Source organism: Octopus sinensis, linkage group LG16 (genome assembly GCF_006345805.1).
Source record: "Octopus sinensis linkage group LG16, ASM634580v1, whole genome shotgun sequence".
Taxonomy (NCBI): Eukaryota; Metazoa; Mollusca; class Cephalopoda; order Octopoda; family Octopodidae; genus Octopus; species Octopus sinensis.
Window position 1 is genome coordinate 50,569,778 of NC_043012.1, and position 20,614 is coordinate 50,590,391.

General features: G+C 34.6%; 1 long non-coding RNA gene across 1 annotated transcript in view; it reads right to left on the bottom strand.

Moving 5' to 3' along the window:
* Positions 1 to 1,368: 1,368 nt before the first annotated feature.
* Positions 1,369 to 20,614, bottom strand: part of LOC118766630 — a 26,558-nt gene continuing 7,312 nt past the window's right edge. Inside the window, exons 2-3 of the long non-coding RNA XR_005002567.1 lie at positions 15,513 to 15,516; positions 1,369 to 1,413 (exon numbers count right to left, since the gene is read on the bottom strand). This is a non-coding gene — a long non-coding RNA (uncharacterized LOC118766630). The remainder of the gene's footprint in view (positions 1,414 to 15,512; positions 15,517 to 20,614) is intronic.

Sequence of the window (20,614 nt, forward strand, 5' to 3'; positions counted from 1 at the left end):
ACAAAAGTTTTCTTGCTGTTTTGGACAGAACAACGACGAAATATTTAATAGTGGGCAATTTACAGCAAATAAAATTGTGAAATCAATAATAACATTGAAAAACAGACAGTAAAAATTGCAATGTTTTAATTTACAAGTTATGTAACACAAACGATGAAGGAGGTTATCAGTCTATATTGCTGTATTCATTTATATATTTTAGAGTTAGAGTTGCCATCATTTTCCCCAAATCACCACTGTCTTTCTTCCCTAAAGGTATGTAAAAGTAGTAAAAAGAATTTGCAATCCGAGTGTTTGCGAGTGAGTTGGGCTTTGAACCAGATATTCTGTTTAAGTAGTTAGGGCATTGTTGTGCTTGACGATTAAGCCTTTGTTGTTTTAGATCTCTCCAAGCTTACCTCCATTTATTTCTACATTGCTCACAAGGGCTAAACATAGAGGGGACAAACAAGGACAGACGAAGAGAGTAAGTCGATTACATCGACCTCAGTGCATAACTGGTACTTAATTTATCGCCCCCGAAAGGATGAAAGGTAAAGTCTATCTCGGCGGAATTTGAACTCAGAACGTAAAGACAGACGGAATACCTATTTCTTTACTACCCACAAGAGGCTAAATACAGAGAGAACAAACAAGGATTTAAGTCGATTATATCGACCCAGTGCGTCACTGGTACTTATTTAATCGACCCCGAAAGGATGAAAGGCAAAGTCGACCACGGCGGAATTTGAACTCATAACGCAGCGGCAAACGAGATACCTGTTTCTTTACTACCCACAAGGGGCTAAACACAGAGGGGGCAAACAAGGACAGACAAACGAATTAAGTCGATTACATCGAAGCCAGTGCGTTACTGGTACTTAATTTATCGACCCCGTAAGGATTAAAGGCGAAGTCGACCTCGGCGGAATTTGAACTCAGAACGTAGCGGCAGACAAAATACCGTTAACATTTCGTCCGGTATGTTAACGATTCTGCCAGCTCGCCGCTCTAAGAAGTGTATAAAATGTTAATCTCTTTATTGCCCACAGGGGCTAAACATAGAGGGAAAAAACAAGGACAGATAAAGGAATTAAGTTAATTACATCGACCCAAGCGCGTAATTGGTACTCATTTAACCGATCACGAAAGGATGAAAGGCAAAGTCGACCGCAGCGGAGTTTGAACTCAGAACGTAACGCTACACGAAATACTTATTTCTTTACTACCCACAAGGGGCTAAACACAGAGAGGACAAACAAGGACAGACGAACGGATTAAGTCGATTACATCAACCTCTGTGCGTAACTCGTACTTAATTTATCTACCCCGAAAGGATGAAAGGCAAAGACGACCTCAGCTGAGTTTGAACTCAGAACGTAACTCTACACGAAATACCGCTAAGCATTTCGCCCGGTGTGTTAACGATTCTGCCTGCTTGCCACCCTAAGTTTATAAAATATCAGCTGAAACAAACAACACACCGGGCAAAATTATCGCAATTACCACCACAACAACCAACACCACTACCACCTCCAGCGCCGCCGCTGCCACCTCCAAGACTCAGAAATAAAAAGAAACCGCGTCTGGTACTGTGGTCGTTATTTTAAACCTAATATTGTTTTCCCAACAAGATGACACTCTCTTCATTTAATGCAATATCTATCGTATGTGTGCTTCAGTGTATGTAATTTTGTATATGTGTATGTATGGGAGTAAGAGAGAGGAAGTCAGATAGACAGAGAGAGAGAGAGAGAGTGTGAAAGAAAGTGAGTGAGAGAGAGAAAGTGTGTGAGTGCGAGAGAGAGAGAGAGAGTGAGAGAGAGAGAGATGCTTCGGACATTAGAAACATGCAGTTTAACTACACAAAATTACATTTTCCATTTATGCCAGATATTATTCAACTAAGGGGGGAAACAGTGTCCCCAAAAGAAGTTCCCTAAACTCCACATGGAGATTATTGAATTTAGGAAACAAATGTGACTCTTTTAGTACTAAAACAAACTTGTGTTAATTACATTACACCTTGAACAGCCTTACTAGACAACGTAAAATTGAAATCCTTGTTCGATATGCTCAAACTAGGATAAAAAAAACATATCATAATACTAAAATCGGTAGTGTGCAAAACGGTGAATGATATAAATTTGTCGGTTCATGCGTGTTTCGCTAGACTCAATAACCAAACTTCTATCTTCCCAAAAGGAATATATTTTCGCTACTTGAATCTTACCATTGTAAGATTAATACGCTTTTTGAAAATATTTTGTCATGAACTCAAACATGAAACTAATGGTTGTGTTTGGAATATTTTTGAACAGACTAAACGAATTGTGACTTATTTAGCCTTAGATTGGGGCAAGTATAGCATATTACAAAATAAAACAGATAACGATGCAAATTCAGTTATCGAGTACAACGCTAGATATATTTTTGAGAGTTACGTGAAATGGAACCGCTGAAACTGTTGACACGAGAAACTAAAAAAAATATTGAGTTTGTACAAGATAGGGGGAAAAAAATATATTGAGTATTAGCGCAGATATCATTGTAATATTCAATTGCTGTTTTAATGTAATTGGAAATTTATTGAACGGAAAACCTACATAGATAAAGAAAAAAAAAGTAGGAATATATCATTTATTTTATTTATTCAAGACTTTAAGTCTGATAATATCAGATTATATATGTCAGATATTCAAAGTTTGAGGGCAATATTCCAACTAGAGAACCGCTATAAAATAATTTCATTAGGCGTGTTAATATGATAAATATGATAACAAGAATTATACACACATTTCACTTGTACTGTATGTTTATATGTAAAAGCTACACGGTCCTTTCAGACAATTTAACTAAAATATTTCATCTAAGTTACATCTGAAATATTCTCTGGAGGCTGCAACATCTAGCATTATGTTTAAATAATTCTAATGACCTTTATAGCTGTCTCAGGATAACACCTAACGCCTACATGTGTCCGTGTCATAGTTTTTGCAAAGCTGAAAAAGAATGGCTAAATATACGCAGAGGGTTCTCTAACTCACAAAATAACAATGTTCTCAATATCAATCTACATTGTGTCTATGCTAGGTGCCATTAGATAACAGTCAATATTGTACTATTTCTGCTTTAAAATATCAATAGGTAAAAAAGCATACAAAGTGCATTTGGATGTAAAGAAATATACGCTTGAAACGAAATATATTCAGCATCTATTTGCGCAAGAACATATCATCCTGTATTCATACAATAACATTTCTTCGTGCATTCATCAGTACACGATGTGGCGTAAATGCAAGAATACATACATATATACACAAACACACACACACACGTACTTATGTAATGTAATATTAATGTATATGAAGTAGTAAATTAATAACCAGTCACTCCTTCTAAGCTTACAGTCCTTACAAGTAAGATAATCAATTATTCAGACATGTTGACACAGACAGAGACTCACACACACGCACACCCAACATACAGATACATGCATACAATTGTGTTTGAGTGTGGCTTCGTGATTACACACCCACAATGACTTACACATACGAAGCAACATATAAATATATATGTATCTGCATGTTCTGTTTATACATAAACCTATACTAGTGTATGCATACATGTTGATGTATATCTGTACACACACACACACATACATATATGTCCGTACATGCACGTATGTATATATATATACATATATATATTGTGTGTGTGCCCACGTGTACTTTTGTTCTTTTGTTGGATGTCCTAGTGTATGTGTCTATGTATAAATGAACGTATATTTTTGTGTGCATGTATTTATGCTCAAAGTTATGAACACATATGAAATGTAATACTAAATAATGCATGCTGCCGTCTTTGAATATATTTACAATGTATATTATGTGCAAGCGATGTACAATAAGATGCAAGCTGAAAGAGAGTGATATTTATATTGGGAAGGGAAAGGAAATGGAGAATAAAGTGAAACGGGAGTAAATAAAAGGAATTGAAAGCAAATACAATAAAAATTATGAAATATTTTACCATGTACAACTACGTTTTCTGACTCAAAAGGACAGCATACAAATCTATGAATGTATGAATGTAGGTATATATGTATCATGTATTATCTGTCTTTCTATCTATGTATCCATCAATCTGTGTGTTTTTCTGTCTCTTTCCCCCCCTTTCTCTCTCACTCTGTCTCTTTCTCTCTCTTTATTTTTTTCGATCTGTCTATCTGGCTATCTTTATGTATGTCAGTTTGTTTGCATCTGATACTCTCACTACACACATATATAAGTGTAGCACGTTCTGAGTTCAAATTCCGCAGAGGTCGACTTTGCCTTTCATCATTTCGGGGTCGATAAATAAAGTACCAGTTTCGCACTGGGGTAGATGTAATCGACTGAATCCCTTTGTCTGTCCTTATTTGTCCCCTCTATGTTTAGCCCCTTGTGGGCAATAAAGAAATATATGTAGCATATATATGTGTGTGTAAGCGCGCGTGTATGTGTGTGTACGAGTGAGAGAGAGAGAGAGAGCGAGAGAGAGAGAGAGAGAGTTTATGTATATTTAAGGTGTCAACTGTCCACAATTAGTGAAATAAAATAAAATATTTTTTTCAAATTTCAATAACACTTCGGAGGTTACGAACAGTTTTGAAAGTTACGCTGTTTTCTGTAAACGTTCTAATACCTCATTTGTTAACCATTCTTCCAATCCACTTTGCGTACCCCGGTAACTGTGGTACACATCAACAACTCTGTGACCATCAGTTTCTTCGATTCTGTTATTCTGTTACTTGTTTCAGTAATCTCACTGTGGCACTGACTTAAACGGTTTTTAGTTATAGAAACTGACCGCAAAACTTATTCTTTGTAAACCTAGTACTTATTCTATCGATCTGTTTTGCCGAACCACTACGTTACGGAACGTAAAACTACCAAAATCGGTTGTCAAGTGAGGGTTGGTGGGGAATGCGGGTGGAGGCAAACCCCACTGTAAGAGACACACATAAATATATACATCCATCTATCCATATATACATATATACATATATATATATATACACATATATGTATATATGCGGGTATATATATATATATATATATATATATATTTTAAAGACTCCGCCGGTTACGACGACGAGGGTCCCAGCTGATACGATCAACGGAACAGCTTGCTCGTGAAATTAACGTGCAAATGGCTGAGCATTCCACAGACACGTGTACCCTTAACGTAGTTTCGGGGATAATCAGCGTGACACAGAGAGTGACAAGGCTGACCCTTTGAAATACAAGTACAAACTCATTTTTGCCAGCTGAGTGGACTGGAGCAACGTGAAATAAAGTGTCTTGCTCAGGACACAACGCGTCCGGGAATCGAACTCACAACCTTACGATCATGAGCCGAATGCCCTAACCACTAAGCCACGCGCCCTCACTATATATATATATAATATATATATATATTATATATATAATATATATAATATATTAATATATATATATATATATATATATATATATATATATATATATATATATATATATATATATAATATATATATATATATATATATATATATAATATATATATATATATATATATATATATTATATAATATATATATAATATATATATATATAATATATATATATAATATTAGATATATATATATATATATATATATATCTATATATTATATATATATATATATATATATATATATATATATATAGATATATATATATATATATATATATTATATATATATATATATATATATATATATATATATATATATATATAATATATATATATATATATATATATATAGATTACTTTGCCGCATACTGAACTCATTAGAAATAGCAGCTAAAAAAACTTTTTTAAGGCTATTTCTAATACTTAAAGAAAATCTCTCTCATATATAGTGTTTGCATAATTTAACTCACAAAAGTTGGGGGGTAATGACATCGAAAAATCAAATGCTAAGGTTATTCGAGAACGTACGTTTCAAGATTAGTCAAAACAACATTTCTATCATCGGCTCGGAAATTCCTTGGTTTGGATTTGGAAACACTGAAAATAAGAACATACCCTCTCGAAGATCTGCTTCCCAAACTAACAGTGTCAACAAATTCAAAATAAGCAAGCGAAGAATCTCTGTTCTCCCCTTTCCACCAGCGTGGGTTAAAATCATCAAACTCTATGCTTATTTCGGTAAAGTCCGAAGCATTAATCAGAGGGAGATTAATTATAATTTCAACAATTGAGGCAAAATTAATTAATTATTAATCAATTTCACCAAGTGTTCAGTATGCAAAGGGACCATTCAAGGCGAATTCAAATTATTACATTATAAAAGGCTTAGTAAAATAAATTACTTTGCCGCATACTGAACTCATTAGAAATAGCAGCTAAAAAACTTTTTTAAGGCTATTTCTAATACTTAAAGAAAATCTCTCTCATATATAGTGTTTGCATAATTTAACTCACAAAAGTTTGGGGGTAATGACATCGAAAAATCAAATGCTAAGGTTATTCGAGAACGTACGTTTCAAGATTAGTCAAAACAACATTTCTATCATCGGCTCGGAAATTCCTTGGTTTGGATTGGAAACACTGAAAATAAGAACATACCCTCTCGAAGATCTGCTCAACTAACAGTGTCAACAAATTCAAAATAAGGCAAGCGAAGAATCTCTGTTCTCCCCTTTCCACCAGCGTGGGTTAAAATCATCAAACTCTATGCTTATTTCGGTAAAGTCCGAAGCATTAATCAGAGGGAGATTAATTATAATTTCAACAATTGAGGGCAAAATTAATTAATTATTAATCAATTTCACCAAGTGTTCAGTATGCAAAGGGACCATTCAAGGCGAATTCAAATTATTACATTATATAAAAGGGCTTAGTAAAATAAATTACTTTGCCGCATACTGAACTCATTAGAAATAGCAGCTAAAAAACTTTTTTAAGGCTATTTCTAATACTTAAAGAAAATCTCTCTCATATATAGTGTTTGCATAATTTAACTCACAAAAGTTGGGGGGTAATGACATCGAAAAATCAAATGCTAAGGTTATTCGAGAACGTACGTTTCAAGATTAGTCAAAACAACATTTCTATCATCGGCTCGGAAATTCCTTGGTTTGGATTTGGAAACACTGAAAATAAGAACATACCCTCTCGAAGATCTGCTCAACTAACAGTGTCAACAAATTCAAAATAAGCAAGCGAAGAATCTCTGTTCTCCCTTTCCACCAGCGTGGGTTAAAATCATCAAACTCTATGCTTATTTCGGTAAAGTCCGAAGCATTAATCAGAGGGAGATTAATTATAATTTCAACAATTGAGGGCAAAATTAATTAATTATTAATCAATTTCACCAAGTGTTCAGTATGCAAAGGGACCATTCAAGGCGAATTCAAATTATTACATTATATAAAAGGGCTTAGTAAATAAATTACTTTGCCGCATACTGAACTCATTAGAAATAGCAGCTAAAAAACTTTTTTAAGGCTATTTCTAATACTTAAAGAAAATCTCTCTCATATATAGTGTTTGCATAATTTAACTCACAAAAGTTTGGGGGTAATGACATCGAAAAATCAATGCTAAGGTTATTCGAGAACGTACGTTTCAAGATTAGTCAAAACAACATTTCTATCATCGGCTCGGAAATTCCTTGGTTTGGATTTGGAAACACTGAAAATAAGAACATACCCTCTCGAAGATCTGCTCCCAACTAACAGTGTCAACAAATTCAAAATAAGCAAGGAAGAATCTCTGTTCTCCCCTTTCCACCAGCGTGGGTTAAAATCATCAAACTCTATGCTTATTTCGGTAAAGTCCGAAGCATTAATCAGAGGGAGATTAATTATAATTTCAACAATTGAGGGCAAAATTAATTAATTATTAATCAATTTCACCAAGTGTTCAGTATGCAAAGGGACCATTCAAGGCGAATTCAAATTATTACATATATAAAAGGGCTTAGTAAAATAAATTACTTTGCCGCATACTGAACTCATTAGAAATAGCAGCTAAAAAAATTTTTAAGGCTATTTCTAATACTTAAAGAAAATCTCTCTCATATATAGTGTTTGCATAATTTAACTCACAAAAGTTGGGGGGGGTAATGACATCGAAAAATCAAATGCTAAGGTTATTCGAGAACGTACGTTTCAAGATTAGTCAAAACAACATTTCTATCATCGGCTCGGAAATTCCTTGGTTTGGATTGGAAACACTGAAAATAAGAACATACCCTCTCGAAGATCTGCTCCCAACTAACAGTGTCAACAAATTCAAAATAAGCAGCGAAGAATCTCTGTTCTCCCCTTTCCACCAGCGTGGGTTAAAATCATCAAACTCTATGCTTATTTCGGTAAAGTCCGAAGCATTAATCAGAGGGAGATTAATTATAATTTCAACAATTGAGGGCAAAAATAATTAATTATTAATCAATTTCACCAAGTGTTCAGTATGCAAAGGGACCATTCAAGGCGAATTCAAATTATTACATTATATAAAAGGGCTTAGTAAAATAAATTACTTTGCCGCATACTGAACTCATTAGAAATAGCAGCTAAAAAAACTTTTTAAGGCTATTTCTAATACTTAAAGAAAATCTCTCTCATATATAGTGTTTGCATAATTTAACTCACAAAAGTTTGGGGGTAATGACATCGAAAAATCAAATGCTAAGGTTATTCGAGAACGTACGTTTCAAGATTAGTCAAAACAACATTTCTATCATCGGATCGGAAATTCCTTGGTTTGGATTTGGAAACACTGAAAATAAGAACATACCCTCTCGAAGATCTGCTCCCAACTAACAGTGTCAACAAATTCAAAATAAGCAAGCGAAGAATCTCTGTTCTCCCCTTTCCACCAGCGTGGGTTAAAATCATCAAACTCTATGCTTATTTCGGAAAGTCCGAAGCATTAATCAGAGGGAGATTAATTATAATTTCAACAATTGAGGGCAAAATTATTAATTATTAATCAATTTCACCAAGTGTTCAGTATGCAAAGGGACCATTCAAGGCGAATTCAAATTATTACATTATATAAAAGGCTTAGTAAAATAAATTACTTTGCCGCATACTGAACTCATTAGAAATAGCAGCTAAAAAACTTTTTTAAGGCTATTTCTAATACTTAAAGAAAATCTCTCAGATATAAGTGTTTGCATAATTTAACTCACAAAAGTTTGGGGGTAATGACATCGAAAAATCAAATGCTAAGGTTATTCGAGAACGTACGTTTCAAGATTAGTCAAAACAACATTTCTATCATCGGCTCGGAAATTCCTTGGTTTGGATTTGGAAACACTGAAAATAAGAACATACCCTCTCGAAGATCTGCTCCCAACTAACAGTGTCAACAAATTCAAAATAAAAATAAGCGAAGAATCTCTGTTCCCCTTTCCACCAGCGTGGGTTAAAATCATCAAACTCTATGCTTATTTGGTAAAGTCCGAAGCATTAATCAGAGGAGATTAATTATAATTTCAACAATTGAGGGCAAAATTAATTAATTATTAATCAATTTCACCAAGTGTTCAGTATGCAAAGGGACCATTCAAGGCGAATTCAAATTATTACATTATATAAAAGGGCTTAGTAAAATAAATTACTTTGCCGCATACTGAACTCATTAGAAATAGCAGCTAAAAAACTTTTTTAAGGCTATTTCTAATACTTAAAGAAAATCTCTCTCATATATAGTGTTTGCATAATTTAACTCACAAAAGTTTTTGGGGGTAATGACATCGAAAAATCAAATGCTAAGGTTATTCGAGAACGTACGTTTCAAGATTAGTCAAAACAACATTTTATCATCGGCTCGGAAATTCCTTGGTTTGGATTGGAAACACTGAAAATAAGAACATACCCTCTCGGAGATCTGCTCCCAACTAACAGTGTCAACAAATTCAAAATAAGCAAGCGAAGAATCTCTGTTCTCCCTTTCCACCAGCGTGGGTTAAAATCATCAAACTCTATGCTTATTTCGGTAAAGTCCGAAGCATTAATCAGAGGGAGATTAATTATAATTTCAACAATTGAGGGCAAAATTAATTAATTATTAATCAATTTCACCAAGTGTTCAGTATGCAAAGGGACCATTCAAGGCGAATTCAAATTATTACATTATATAAAAGGGCTTAGTAAAATAAATTACTTTGCCGCATACTGAACTCATTAGAAATAGCAGCTAAAAAACTTTTTTAAGGCTATTTCTAATACTTAAAGAAAATCTCTCTCATATATAGTGTTTGCATAATTTAACTCACAAAAGTTTGGGGGTAATGACATCGAAAAATCAAATGCTAAGGTTATTCGAGAACGTACGTTTCAAGATTAGTCAAAACAACATTTCTATCATCGGCTCGGAAATTCCTTGGTTTGGATTTGGAAACACTGGAACACTTGGTGAAATTGATTAATAATTAATTAATTTTGCCCTCAATTGTTGAAATTATAATTAATCTCCCTCTGATTAATGCTTCGGACTTTACCGAAATAAGCATAGAGTTTGATGATTTTAACCCACGCTGGTGGAAAGGGGAGAACAGAGATTCTTCGCTTGCTTATTTTGAATTTGTTGACACTGTTAGTTGGGAGCAGATCTTCGAGAGGGTATGTTCTTATTTTCAGTGTTTCCAAATCCAAACCAAGGAATTTCCGAGCCGATGATAGAAATGTTGTTTTGACTAATCTTGAAACGTACGTTCTCGAATAACCTTAGCATTTGATTTTTCGATGTCATTAACCCCCAAACTTTTGTGAGTTAAATTATGCAAAAACATATATATGAGAGAGATTTTCTTTAAGTATTAGAAATAGCCTTAAAAAAGTTTTTTAGCTGCTATTTCTAATGAGTTCAGTATGCGGCAAAGTAATTTATTTTACTAAGCCCTTTTATATAATGTAATAATTGAATTCGCCTTGAATGGTCCCTTTGCATACTGAACACTTGGTGAAATTGATTAATAATTAATTAATTTTGCCCTCAATTGTTGAAATTATAATTATCTCCCTCTGATTAATGCTTCGGACTTTACCGAAATAAGCATAGAGTTTGATGATTTTACCCACGCTGGTGGAAAGGGGAGAACAGAGATTCTTCGCTTGCTTATTTTGAATTTGTTGACACTGTTAGTTGGGAGCAGATCTTCGAGAGGGTATGTTCTTATTTTCAGTGTTTCCAAATCCAAACCAAGGAATTTCCGAGCCGATGATAGAAATGTTGTTTTGACTAATCTTGAAACGTACGTTCTCGAATAACTTAGCATTTGATTTTTCGATGTCATTACCCCCAAACTTTTGTGAGTTAAATTATGCAAACACTATATATGAGAGATTTTCTTTAAGTATTAGAAATAGCCTTAAAAAAGTTTTTTAGCTGCTATTTCTAATGAGTTCAGTATGCGGCAAAGTAATTATTACTAAGCCCTTTTATATAATGTAATAATTGAATTCGCCTTGAATGGTCCCTTTGCATACTGAACACTTGGTGAAATTGATTAATAATTAATTAATTTTGCCCTCAATTGTTGAAAGTATATATATATATATATATTATATATATATATATATATATATATATATATATATATATATATTATATATATATAATATATATATATATATATATAATAATTATTTCAGGGAATATTAATCCAAACTTACAGGGGAAAAATTAAATTTTCAAAAACTAAATCAAATTTCACACAAAATAATATAGATATATATATATATATATATAAAATTAGAAAAAAAACCCACCTTTTATCGATTCAAAATGAACAATTAAATTGCTCCATCTAGAAAATTACATATAATAGAAATATTAAAATTAAAATAACAATAAAATACCAATGATTACGTAAATTTAAAAAGAAATTATAATAAAAACGTATATAATTGTTATTCTACCAATTATATACGTTTTTATTATTTTTTTTTTGCAATTTACTTAATCATTGGTATTTCATTGTTATTTTAATTTTAATATTTCTATTATACGTAATTTTCTAGATGGTGTAATTTAATTGTTCATTTTGAATAGATAAAATATGTTTTTTCTAATTATATATATATATATATATATATATATATAATATATATATTATATATATATATATACTAACTCCTCCGACATCGTCCAATCATTTTAATGATTTGTGGCACATAGGTAGATCGCATGCCCTGAAGTTCAAATAAACTCGGAATTTTTCGAAAACTCGATAGTACCTAGTTAGCAGCGATTTTTGTGAGCTCAATCGAGCATTTGAAGGGAAATTCCCATAACGATGCTATTTTATCTGCAGCATTTGAATTTATTCACGTTTAAAATTTCCACAAAGTCGATAGAATAGTTTCTAAGGAAATGCTTATTCAATACATACATACATACGACGGGCTGAACCCAGCACTGAACTCACAACCATGTAGCTTGGAATCAAACTTCTTAAGTGGCGTTTCCGTTATTGGCGTAATTGTTTTGATGATGAGGATTCTGGACGTTAATAACGGCGATCATATTGATGATAAGGAAGATGAAGATAATGATGCTCAAGATCATGATCGTAACCATAATCCACATGATAACCAATGTCCATGAGAAACAGTGACAGCAGCAGTACCCGCTCCCAAAGCAGTACTAGCAGCAGTATTAACGTTATTCATATTTATTAAATTTTATTTTAGGGAGATATCTGTATGTGTTCAGCAATTGATTTCATTTTTCGCTGGATTACTGCATGATACACCATTTTCTTGTATTCCAGTTTTACTAAAATCAAGAGCCGTTGAACAGTTGTACTTGGTATAAGAAACGTTTGTCGTTTGAGATTTATAACTGATTACACATTTTTTACAAATGGCATTTCCAACGTCTACACAAAACCCGTTTTTAGGTAGGAGAGGGAGAGATGTGATGTTACGATATGCGTCACAATGGTAGTAGCGCAGAGACCTCAACAACGTGAAATTTCTCCGAATTTGTTTTATCTGCAACCCACCTGGATTAAAATAAATGAGTCAATAACATAAACAAACATATAAAGAGAATATTTCAAGTTCAATCACTTGTACAGCAGGAAACTGAAAGAAACATCAAAATTATGAATATCATTAAATTTCAAGAATAGCTTGATAGCACGTTGCTTCAATGTCTGTGCAAGACAACGGGGGTGTGCTTTTAATCCTAAGCACTTCGTATTTCTCTCTATTGTGCAGGAGTTGAGTCCCAGTTAAGAGATTTTATGCCCCTTTTCGACCTCCACCTAACACAGCTTGACTGTATCGCTGGATCAAAAGGAAGAAGGAAAGCAACGGTGTCTGTATATACCACTGTCTACATAGGCATCAAAAACAATCAGAGAAAGCATGTCTGTTAAGCCACACTCTCTTTTGAGTGCCATCTATTTATTTTTTCTACATAATCGAGACAATTGTAGATCAAAGAAGTGGGCGGGATTTATATACGCTCAAGATACAGAACATTTGAAGTATCTTACAAAAACGGTGGAACGTTCTCGGCGTCACAATAGCCTGCGAAAAAGCAACTCATTAAAATGATGATCAAATGTTTTGAACGAGTGCAATGTCGTTTCAGAAACGAGTTGAAGCAATGCATGTTGCACTAATGTCAAAGACTCGACACCTTCAACTTGGCCGTGTATCCTCTACATTTACACTTTGTAGCAATGACGTAGTTTACGGGAAAATTTTGAGCACCACCAAATATATTTGGACGCTTCTCTCTCGGTAGTTAACGAAGCATTTGAAGAAGCATGTGCCCAACTTTTAGTACTGAAATTTATTTTCGATTTCAGGCAGTTCCTAGAGACAAGGAAGAACTATAAATCTATCCTGTGCGAAAATTCATGTCGACACGGTTCAGAACTATTGAAGGCAGTAATTCAGTGCCTGTGCTTTGAAGAGTTGTAGTTTTGTGGAACTGCTGATTTTGCATGTTCCATGGAAGCTACTTTCGACTCAGTCTAACATTCCTGACTTCCTTTGGTTAATGAGAACAGGTAAGATTCAATCATCTGATGGCTAGGGAGAGAAAACTCACAAAATAGATATGAATTTTTGGAACTAACGGTTATGGTTGAAAGGGAGAGAAAATGCTGATATGAATGATGTAGAGGTATACATGCTTAGAACCACCAGTTCACATTTTTCCGATGAAAATTAAAAAAGTAAAAACTAAAATTGCCAAAATATGAATACCCCAGCATGATCTTATCCATTATGTCCATATCACCCTCCTTCTTCTCCAGCCGCGTTACTGCTATTCGGATAATAGCAGTATGTATTCTCTTAATATTTTTTTATCGTATCCAACTGATGTTAAACGTCATTAAAAATTCTTTGGGAACTATACATAAATATAGTTGGAGGCACCGTTCAATTTGTGCACATTATCATTGGTAAATGCCACCAGGAACCAAATAGCACTTATCTATAGTTATGATATTTTAAACATTGCACCGTGTGCTCTTATGTGAGCCTCGGAAGATTGTTCTGCTACGCTAGTCATTGCGCTTTAGTAGAATCTAGTGAAGGCGCATGGCTCAGTGGTCAGAGCGTCGCGCTTACGATCGTGATGTTGTGAGCTCGAATCCCGGACCGGGCTGTGTGTTGTGTTCTTGAGCAAAACACTTTATTTCACGTTGCTCCAGTTCACTCGACTGTAGAAATGAGTTGCGACATCATAGGTGCCAAGCTGTATATAGGCCCTTGCGTTTCCCTCGGATAACACTGGTGGCGTGGAGAGGGGTGGCCGGTATGCATGGGCGACTGCCGGTCTTCCATAACAACCTTGCCCGGACTTGTGCCTGGGAGGGTAACTTTCTAAGTGCAATCCCATTGTCAGTGTCGTGACCGAAGGGAGTCTTATGAGTAGAATCCATGTATCAATGACTAGACCAACTCTGCAACAAAAATCATAAATTAATGTTTGCTATAGCATTTTCAATAGGGCAAATAAATAAGTGTCACTTTCAAAGTTAAACAACCAAGTAGGACACGTCTTACGTAGAATTATTATTATTGCAGTTGTTGTTGTTTTATATAATAATAATAATAATAATAATAACAATAATAATAATAATAATAATAATATCGATACAATATAACAACAACAATAATACGATTTTCTGCTGAATAAGCAAGAAATTAGGACTGGGAATTTTATCTTGGTTTAAGAAATTGACACCTATGTTTCACTATCGCTGAAGGAACACACCAATGGAACCTCATTACTGAACTTGTTCAAGTCAACAAACCACGCATTGCAATAAACAACATACAGGATATAAAAGAGAAAGAAGAATAACAAATGAAATTAAGAAAGAAACGAAATAAAAACAGAATGCAATCGTAGGAAGAAAAGGACAAACGCAATGGTGATCCAGATAGATGGTAAATATGATTAACTTCACAGAGCTTCATGGCAATCGAATTTACAAACATAAAACAGCAATTGAAAGCCTGTTCCTTTTCATATGTTACCAGGCTTTCAGACGAATTCCGTATGTCTCCTATCTGATCCGTCAAATGAATAACAGGTTTTCGCTATACATTCATAAGTTTGTTATTGTCTTATCGATTCATTATAAGCTTACCTTTACCGAATATTTCTTTTTTGTAGGAGAACCGCAATACAATTCATTATGCTGGAAGCTGGCTACATCATTGGCCCTTAGGAGATCTTAAGAGAAAACAAACAAAAATTCTGGTCGTTGGACGAAGATCTGGCGATGTTTTATTTTAGCTTCAGTTCCATTATTATATAAAACTTTTTCGCTGATGTTCCTTTTCTGTTTCATGTAGTGTTACCCAATTTAAATTTATTCTTTAACCCAGTTCTTTGTTGTTGTTTTTTTTCTTGCTCTTGTGTGTTTAGCTTACAGTCCTATTTCTATTATATCATTACACCGCTCTTTTTTTCTCTGCAGTCGTGTAATTTACCTTTATTTCTTCCTTCATCTGACAAGTCTCTTTATAAATAAGGGCGAATAGAAGGGGAAATAAAACAAAACTAAACCAATGTTATGAATGAAAATCGAAATAACAAAGGCAAAAAAGGTACTTGTGCAACAGTAAAGATTCTATTTGAATTTACAACTATTTTTAGAATGGATATCGTTTTTTTTTTTACATTCTGGTTTTTTGAAGCTTCTTTTCTTTCTTCCCAGCAACTTTTTCAATGAGATTGAAATAAGAAATAAAACAGAAAATAGAGTTATGTTTTGTATATCTCGGTTAAGGATCGAAGAAAACAGAGGCAAGTATAATTACCCAACATAGTTTATCTCCATAATGTAATTGAATTGCTGTACTCCCAATTGTTAACGTCAATGTCAGTAACCGTCTACAATGCATGGATGGCTCTATTTTTTTCTTCCTTTATTACTAGCATTGAAATAATTTTCATCATTGTAGCGTCAACACCTTATTGTCAATGCTATTGCTGTTGTATTTAATTATTGTTTTTGTCATCGTTGTGTTAACTGCTGTCGTTGGAGTGGATGTAAGACATTTGGAGAGATGATGCCTACACGACAGAATTGTTGGGACTGTACTATATGTAATTCTTCGGCGAATACACCTGGGAGGGGGCAGCTTTTCATAATGGTGGTAATTGTTATTCTATACGTTTTCTTTCATTGGATCTAAGGTTGTAGTCTGGCACCAACATCGTTCAAATGCGATAAACAGTGATGGTAGTGCGTATGCCTCAGAAACCATAGTAACATCAAGGAGGGCTAACTGGGAACCCCACATGTAAAACCCACGAGTAGGTTTTTAAGGCAGTTCTCATATGAACGTCAACAAGTTATGCAAGTTTAACCACCTGTCTACCAGCCGTACCCGGTTGATACGTAGACCCTCTCTTTTCTTCTCCAAACGCTTTCCGGTTACAATGGCTGGTTTAGGAGTGGATTCTATAAATGATTGAGACATGGGGTCATCCAGGAAGCAAGTCGCCTTTTCGGGTCAGCAGCTATGAATGTTACAGCCATCAGCGAAACCAGGGCTTTCGACTAACACGATCTAGCCCTTAGTATTTGATGAATTTGAGGTCTATACATCTATTAGTCTGCCTAGGGTATAGACACATCGCTGTTTGGCTCACCGACCTATACAAATAAAGAGTAATTATGTTACTCTGCATAACGTGTCCACAAACCTCGTTTCGAAAATATGTGTAATTTGAGTATTAATGATGAGAACATTAGCACACAGCAATGATAAAATAAACACCATCGTGTGTTTATCGGAAAACATTCGAATATTTTCTTCTTGTAATTTCGACGTTTGATCAGAGCTAACATGTAGCTCAACAACAAAGGCAGAACGTTAACACCGGCAATAGGTTTACTTAATCTTAAGATAGCTAGAAATATATACAGGTTCTTTCATCCAAATCTTTTGAATACGTCCCAGACATTCGATCATGCAGCCAGTGGAATCTTCATATCTGTGATATATCAAGAATTGAAAATTAACTATGGGACAAATTTTTGCTCTAAATATATTAAGTGAAACTATTATTGAATCCATTCTAAGAAAATGTATTGCAATTTCTTATTCATGGAATCCAAGAGTTTTAAAGCAAAGTGTGATAGTATTTACACTTGACAAACAATGGATTGTTAGCAAAAAAATATGGACTTTATTGAAATGCAAAATCAGCAACGATAGGATTTGAACTGATATTGAAAGTATAAATAGAAAGCCAATAATTCTGACATTTAGTGACCTGGGTAAAAGCTAAACTTCGTTCTAAGGCAGTTTTAGGCAATCTGTGGCGCACAAGATTACTATAATTCTTCGTCTAACAAAAAATTGCCTTGAAGTGTTTAGTACAGGGACACGCTTGATAATGAGCAACGTTCCATGAAACCGCTTCCCGATAGAGGTTCTGAATGCTTTTTGCAATATTTTGATTAATCGTGGAGTAGATACCTTATTTCAGAAAGGTCGTTTTGGTGTTAAGACTTAGCTAAGTGTTGATCATACAAATCTATGATATTTAAGCGCATTCTAGCAGTGTCATAGAGTAAATTTCCTATATGTGTGAAACTGGATTGTGGATGAATGAGAAAACTTACTCTACCACGAGTATAGGCTGAAAATTTCGTAGGTTGACCATGATACTCTCATGGAATGCAAACCGATGAGGTTTATTTTTTAGCATAGTCAACTCTTGAGGTCCACTACTTAAGTCTGTGTTTCAGTACTTGAATCCCATTGCTGTAGTGATTATAATCTTGTTGGTCAAACAAATTTATCATCAGCAGTTGTGATGTCATCATCAGTGCGATACTGGTTCTCAGTCAAATGTTTTTCATGTTGGGGAACAGAAGATAGTCAGATGGGCCATATCATGAGAATAGGGAGGATGGTGATCAACTATTTCAAAGCCACAATCATGCACGGCAGCCACTGACACGAAGGGCTTGTGTCAGAAGCATTAACCTGGTGAAAAGAAAACAACCTTTTGTCAGTTTTCATGGGCGTTTCGAGTTGAAATCCTATCGAATCTCCCGAAGCAAGTTGGCACAGTAACGCTCCATTCAAGGCGTGGAATTTTTGAAGGTAGTTAATAAATACCATACCTTTTTGCATCCGAAAAAAAAACTAAGGCCATCTCCTTCCTTGCAGATGAAACCACCTTGACCTACTTTGGATCAGACCAGGAAGAGTGTTTACACTCCATTGATTGTCTCTTTGACTCTAGTTCAAATTCATGAACTAACCATTCAAAGCGGTTTAGGACACGTTCAAGGAAACCATATGGAACAGTATGAAAACATATCAGATTCTCCGTGATGTGATGAACCTGGTTCGCTTTGAACAGATGACAGATGACCCATCGAGCGGAAACTTTCTTCCTAACAAGTTCATTGTGGTGAACACTTTTTCGGGATATACTAATAGCCTTAGCTACTTGATTTATTGTCAGATGCATGTAATCCATCGGTAGGTGCAGAACGCAATCAATGTTTCCTCCGGAAGTGGTAGTCGTAGGACTTTCAAACAGTGAGTCATGTTCAAGACGCACATTTTCCCTCATAAATTCAGCTCCCAACTTTTGCACTGTTGATACAGCTTCAGCGACATCCCCTAATGTAACAACCATGTCAGCATGAATGTCACCGTGGGCTCCCCTTTTTTTTTTATTTTTAGTTTGTTTCTTTTTGCAGTAGTTGATAAGTACAAGATGCCAAATTTTCTCCATTTTCAAAAGCAAACTCCAATGATTAGGCTTGAAATATTCTTTGAACAGTCAAATGTCAGTGTGACAGAAAAGAAACTCTTTACTCTTACTCTTTTACTCTTTTAGTTGTTTCAGTCATTTGATTGCGGCCATGCTGAAGCACCGCCTTTAGTCGAACAAATCGACCCTGGGACTTATTCTTTGTAAGCTCAGTACTTATTCTATCGGTCTCTTTTGCCGAACCGCTAAGTGACGGTGAGGTAAACACACCAGCATCGGTTGTCAAGCAATGCTAGGGGGACAAATGCAGACACACAAACACACACACACACACCCACACACAGATATATATATATATATATCTGGGCCGCTGGTGGCAATAAAATTCTACAAAATTTTCCTTGCCACCCTATATTGATTAAATATATATATATATATATATATATATATATATATATATATATATATATATATATAATATATATATAATATATATATATACACGATGCAGATTTTAATAAACAGAGTTGACATTCATGCAAGGAAGGTTTCCTCATTCCGTCATAGTCAGCGCACGAAATATTCAGCCCGATGTCGTAAAGTAAACTAAACTTTCAAAGAGTTTAGCTGGAACATCTAACGAGTCAAACATCCAGGTTGAGGAGTGCAAGTGAGTGAAAGGCTACCGTGACTAGTGTGAGATTTCAACATGTATGTGGGAAGTAACCGCACACATACATACGCACATATATATATACAAACACACACACACAGAAACACTTACGTGCACACACACACACATACACTTAAAAGTACATATATATGTGTACATATATGTGGTCTCTATATCCCTTACACACACACATATATATTCTTTCGACTATTGGCACAGGGCCTTATATCGACTGTAGTACTCAACGGATACTTATTTTTTCATACCGAAAAGGATGAAAAGCAAATTCGATATCGGCGGAATTTGAACTCAGAACGTAAGTGCGGAAGAAATACCGCTAAGCAATTTTGTACGGACTAACGATTCTGCCTGCTCCCCACCACTGTTCTATATGGTTGCTCCTACATATATATTTGCATATATTTACATGCATCTATATAAATACCCACCCGCACTCTCATACAGAGACACAAGCAGACAGATGTGAGAGTTTGTGCGAGTGCATGTGTGTGATAGTATTACGCAAGTAAATAGGTATGTGAGGGGAAAGGCGTGCGTATTTGAAACATATATCCTTTGGCATAAATTTTCGCATTCAAGTTATAGGTACTTAAATGATTTTCATTATTTATGAATGGTTCTCAAATTTACAATTTACTCCCTCTCTTCGTCGTTGGTGCATATATATATATATATATATATATATATATATAA